Consider the following 6000-nt stretch of genomic DNA (forward strand, 5'->3'; position numbering starts at 1 on the left):
GTTCTACACTCACATGGCAGCTTCACAACTGCCTGTAACTCCAGTTCCAGGGGACCTGACAGCCTCCACAGGCACCAATCACACACACACGGTAAACAGGCAAACATGGGCCCAAAATACCTGTACACATTGCATTTAAACAACAGCAACAGCAAAACAAAGCAAAAGATTAAACAATCCAACCAACGAGTAAAGGAGCCGAATCGCTGCCTTTTAAATCCAGATGGATAACATCTTTAATAGACAGGAAAATAGAAATGAAAACAAGATTGGAAGTCAGTCTCACACCAGCCAGAATGACTAACGTCAGCAAATGCTGGTGATGACACAGAGAAATGTAAATTAATCCCCAGCCTTTATGGACGCAAGGACGTGTTGTTGCTGTTTTAATTAAAAATAGGACTGCCATATGACCCAGATATCACACTCTTAGATGTATGCCCAAAGAGTTTCAGCACAGCTCAGTGAAACCTTTATACCTATGTTTGTGGCTCTGTTCACCATAGGCATGTCCTGGAGTTAGCCTAGGCTCTCAGCAATGGGTGGGTGGATAAAATGGTGATAAACATACACACAGTGGAATATTATTCAGTCATAAAGAATAAAACACTGTTGCTTTTAAGAAAAGAATAGAACTGGAAAGGATGCAATGTTTAAGTGAGAAAGTCATATATAATATACATATATATATATATACACACTATATATATACACAAACACATACACACACATATGGAATCTTTTAAAAAGGCATTAAGTAGAAGGAGGTTATTAGAGGACAGGAAAGAAACTAGCTGGAGTTGGGAGGTAGGTGAGTGTGGCCAGTGGGCAGTTAAATACAATATTGTATGTATGAAAGTTTCATACAGCCCCCCCCATTGCTTCATACAATAATTACACACTAGTAAAAATAGTCAAAAATTCGGATTAGACATTTTACCAAGGTACAACTGTTCAGCTCTTCAAAATGCTCAGTATTAGTTATTAAAATCCATGTTAAGACCAAGTGAGATACCACTTCATCTGCCTTAGCATGACCACAACATAGAGGACCATTCAGGGAAACTGGCGGAGAGGGAAGAGCTGGGCTCTCACACAGTGCTCATGGGAAAATCAGAAAACAGTTCAACAGTCTCTTGTAGATTAAATATTCACTTTCCATTTAACCCAACAGTTCTACTCCTGGTTCTTTACCCAAGAGAAATGAGACCTTCGTGAAAGTAAAGAGCAGCCCTGCTCAGCAGAAACACGGCTCCTCCCTCCACACTAAAGGATGTTGTTGGACAACAGAAGGAACAAAGTGCTGGCACCTGGTGTGTGGTGGGTGCGCGTTAAATGCTGTGTCTCAGGAGAGAGACAGGAGGAGAAACTCTCCCTTTTGTGTGACTCCTTTCACCTGAGCTGTTTACAAAAGGCTAACATCAATGGAGAGAGATTGGTGGTCAATTGGAGATTGCCCATGGCTAGTCGTGGGAGGGAGGAACAATTGTAACTAGACACAAGGTTGTTTTTTAGGATCAAAAGAAGTTCTAAAACCAGGTATAGCAATGGTGGTAGTTGTACAACCAGAAATGTTATAATATACATCTTTAAACATGTAGATGTTCTCCCCAGCAATTGCTTCCTACTTGATCCAGAGGGACCTGGAGACCCCTAGTTGGAGGTCACTGGGTCATTCTGAAGTGTGGGGGGGTGTGGGGCCCAGGGGCTGTCGCTGCTGTGGGCAGTCCTTATCCTGGTAGATACAGCCTTAATGTCTGACATCCCAGGAAGCACAGATCCTGCACAAAGTGGGTATCAGAGCGATACTGTGAGGAGTAAGTAAGGAGCATAGGTTTACCAAAGGGAATGAGATAGCACATCACGTCTGCCTGTTACACTGATCTGAGTGCACCCTTAGAAAACTAAATGTACCACAGACCCAGGACAGTTATGGAACTTTGTGTGCTCTCTAGCAACTTTGTGTGAATTTTTATACAAGCACTGTTTTTTTTGTTTTGTTTTGTTTTGTTTTTTTAAGATTTATTTATTATATGTAAGTACACTGTAGCTGTCCTCAGACACTCCAGAAGAGGACGCCAGATCTTGTTGTGGATGGTTGTGAGCCACCATGTGGTTGCTGGGATTTGAACTCTGGACCTTCGGAAGAGCAGTCGGGTGCTCTTACCCACTGAGCCATCTCACCAGCCCCCAAGCACTGTTTTATATATTTGATAAAATATAAAAATAGAAAAAAAACCGTGTAGATGTAATTATCTATTTAGTAGGGGTCAGATGCTTGCGTGTCATGGCTCACATGAGGTCACAAGACAGCAGGAAAGGAGTCAGTTCTTTTCTTGCACCATTTAGATTTCAGCATCAAACTCAAATCACCAGTCTTGGCAGTGAGCATCCTCACCCACTGAGCCATCTCACTGACCCTGCCCCGACCCCACACTCACCCATGCACAGGCACACACAAGCACTCAGGCATGTACACACACCACACACACACACACACACACACACGAGATGAGGTCTCACTGTGTAGTCCTGGCTCCCCTCAAGTGCACAGACATCCCGCTGCCTCTCCACCTCCTGGAGGTTGGAATTAAAGTCAGGCAACTCCATGCCTGGTTGCGCTAATAATATTTTTGAATTAGCCACTTAAACCAGGTGAATTTTTTTGGCATGGAAATTATATCTAGTACAGCTACTTTTACAAAGAAAATATAAAAATAGTTAAGTAAACCCCCCTCCCCCATAGAAGTAGCTACAGCTTACTTACAAATCAGGGTATCTACTCAGGAGTGTAAAAACTTGCACTCAAGACTGTGTGTGCTAGAATTACTCATAATAACTCCAAAATGAAAACGACCCAAATGTCTATTAAGAGGAGAGTAGACATGTAAAGGGTTTGCTAGACATGGTGGCACACACTCTCAGCACTTAGGAAGCTAAGACAGGGGGATCTTAGAGTTCGAGGCCAGCCTGGGTCACATAGCAAGAACCCATCAGACAAGGGCTGGGGATGTGGGGAAGCATGACATGAAAGGAAGGGAAGAAAGAATAAAGAAGGAAAGGAAAGGAAAAGGAACAAGTGGGATAGAAGTGCAATTGAATTCTAGCCATGAATAAAAAGGAATAAAATCCTTGGTCCAGTGTGGCGGGACTCTGAAACTATGATGCAACAGGAGAAGTGTGCCTGCCACATTGTACTGTTTTACTTATATGAATCTTCTCGCAAAGCTGCCCTGGAGTAGAAATCTACAATGTTTACTAGAGGCTGGAGATGGGAATGGGGGATGGGCAGGAGATCCTACTGGAGCTATGGAGTGCCACAAAACAGGTTGACAGGCTTGGCTGCCAAACTTGTTAAATCTACTGAAGTTATTGATGTGCATCTTGAAATCCTCTTCTAGGGTCTCCCACCACAAAACTTCTTCCTTCCAAGCAGCCATCATAGCCTGAATGCTGCTTCCTCGCAGAGCTTAACCCCTGCTCCAGATTCCGCTGCATCGGTCTCCTACCCGCACTGCGCATGCCTGAGCCTGGTGTCCTCACTATGCAGCTGGGAGGTGTTAGGACCTAGCACAGGCTTGACTGGCCCAATGTTTCTGCCCGTGGCACTGTTTCCAGCTCCCCACAGGAGTCTGTTGTACACGTTAGTTGAGTGAATGCACAAATAGGTTCACTCACTGATTTGCCCTACATCCTGATACTCTGCTCTTAGCTAACACTCAAGAGCAGCATCCCTGGCTCTATCACCCGCCCATAAAGGTAACCCTTCCCTCTTAGATGGGTTGTGTGAACCGCACATAGCCTGACCAGTGTAGCTCAGAGATGACCCCCCAGGGTGGGCTCAAGGTGCACCACTGAATGTTGTCTTCCACCTGCTGATAAAATGTCACAATTTCCTGGTGTGATCTTGTCATCCTACATGGTAAAGGCAAGGATCTAGAGAGAAGGCTGAGAGGATCTCAGGGATCGCTAACCCTGTCATACACTAGCTCTTGCTATATGACAGTATCTACTGTCATCAGTGAGGGTGTGGCCTAGTGGCCCACTGATAACGCAAATTCTTCCTCTAGGAAGAATCTCATGTCCCTGGAAAATGTGTTGGTAGTTCTTTATGTAGACTTCACTTGTGTTAAGTAGATGATGCTCCTGTCTATAGGAGAGGGAGACCCCGACTTTCTGTCGGAAATATTCCTCGATACCGGATTATTAGGGTTGAAGTTGGGATACGTCCCACTGAATCTCACAGTATTAGAGTGTGTGTTTTGAAGCTTCTGGGCCCACAATATATATCGCAAATCCACTAGAAGAGAAACATGAACTTTGAGGGCCAAAGGTTAGATTTCAAATCTAACTTTAATTCCTTTCTCGGATCATTTGACCTTGGGTAAAACTCCGTCTCTAAATTTCAGTTTCCTTCTGCATGGCACAGGGAGATACAGCCCCTCCCTCCTGGATTGTTCTGTCAATCATAAGACGATGGGTGTAGTAAGGTTCTTTGCAGAGTCTGGTATGTACCAAGCGCTCAGTAAACAGCAAATGGCAGCCAGAGAGATGGCTGGCGACAGCAGCAACATCGTTAAGCATTTGATCTATTCTGGATCCCATACTAGGTGATGGAGTAGTTCACTATGCATGCCACAGCTGTACGTGGAGTCTGTACTGCTGAGCCAAAGGCTACGTGTGGTACCATTTTCCACTGAGAACATACCAACGGCGAGCCCTGCATGTGTGGTATTTATAAACCATAGATACAGGCACAGTCAAGTGTGGAAAAAGCAGTCTCTAGCTCCCCAGATGAATGAGAGGGTTCACATCATCCAGAGGTTTTTTTTTGGGGGGGGGGGGGGCTTAAGGAAGGATTGCAGAAGGTGTGCAGGGGTTGTTATATTTAGAGTTCTATCCCTTTTGTAGAGGGCATAGGGCATAATAAAGGTGTCTATGACCTAATTCCTGACCTGTGAGCATGACAGGGTAATGAAGTTTGCAGAAAACAAGGTTGCTAATCAGTTAGCTAGAGATGAAGAAACTGTACTGGGTCAGCCGAATGAGGGCCTGTGTAATTGTAAGTGTCCTTAAAAGTAGGACAGAGGACCACTTTGTTTGTAGTTCTTTTAAAACCATAGCAATAGGAGATGACTATTTTCCCCCAAATACCATAAGCCTGAGCTAGAATTCAAGCTCTTAAAGAAGAGATTAGGTAGAGAGCTCAGTTATCTAACATCTTGGGACCTTGGCTCAAACCTCCGAAACAAGCTTTTAAAACCAAATAGCATTTTTCAGAGTTCTCCCTTCTCTTCACCCTAAGTCTAGACATATCCTGCTTTCCAGGTTCTGCATGTCCTCCAGTCTGTCCTTATCTAGATCACTGAATCTCCAGCCAACCTTAGACACACTTCACCCATTGCCATACAGGCTACTAAACCTTTCAGGTATATTCCTCACAATAGCCCAGCAAAGAAGACATTGCATTCTCCACTTCAGAGAAAGAACTTGCCCAGAGTTACATAGTAGCAAATGCTGGAGGCAGAGACCCCAGGCCCTCTAGCATAGTTAGAAGAATATCTCCTAACTCAGTTGATCCCACCAGCAGCTGTGTGAAACAATCAGCCGGCCTCCAGACCAAGCAAAGCAGGGGAGGATGTTCAAACTGCAGAAAGTAGAGGGAACACCAACCCTCAAGGGGAGAGGCCAGGGAGTTAGCTTCCTTGGTTAGCCTTCCTAGAGTCTAGGGAAGAGATGGGAGGTGGGGGAGGGAGCCGTCTAGGCAACTGTGTGAACCAGCTGTCCTAGTTTCTTTTCTGTTATGATAAATACCATGACCAAAAGCAACCTGGTCAAGGGGTGGTTTATTTAGCTTAGGGTTGACAGTCCGTCATCAAAGGAAGCCAAGGAAGGAACTGAAGGGACTCATCCTCCCCTGAGGGGCTGGCAGCGCTCTGAGTGTATGGATAACGCGAAGTAGACTTGTCTCCCTCTCCCCCTCCCCCTCTCTCCTCCCCC

The sequence above is a fragment of the Mus caroli genome, chromosome 19 (assembly GCF_900094665.2).
Source record: "Mus caroli chromosome 19, CAROLI_EIJ_v1.1, whole genome shotgun sequence".
In the NCBI taxonomy this organism is placed as follows: Eukaryota; Metazoa; Chordata; class Mammalia; order Rodentia; family Muridae; genus Mus; species Mus caroli.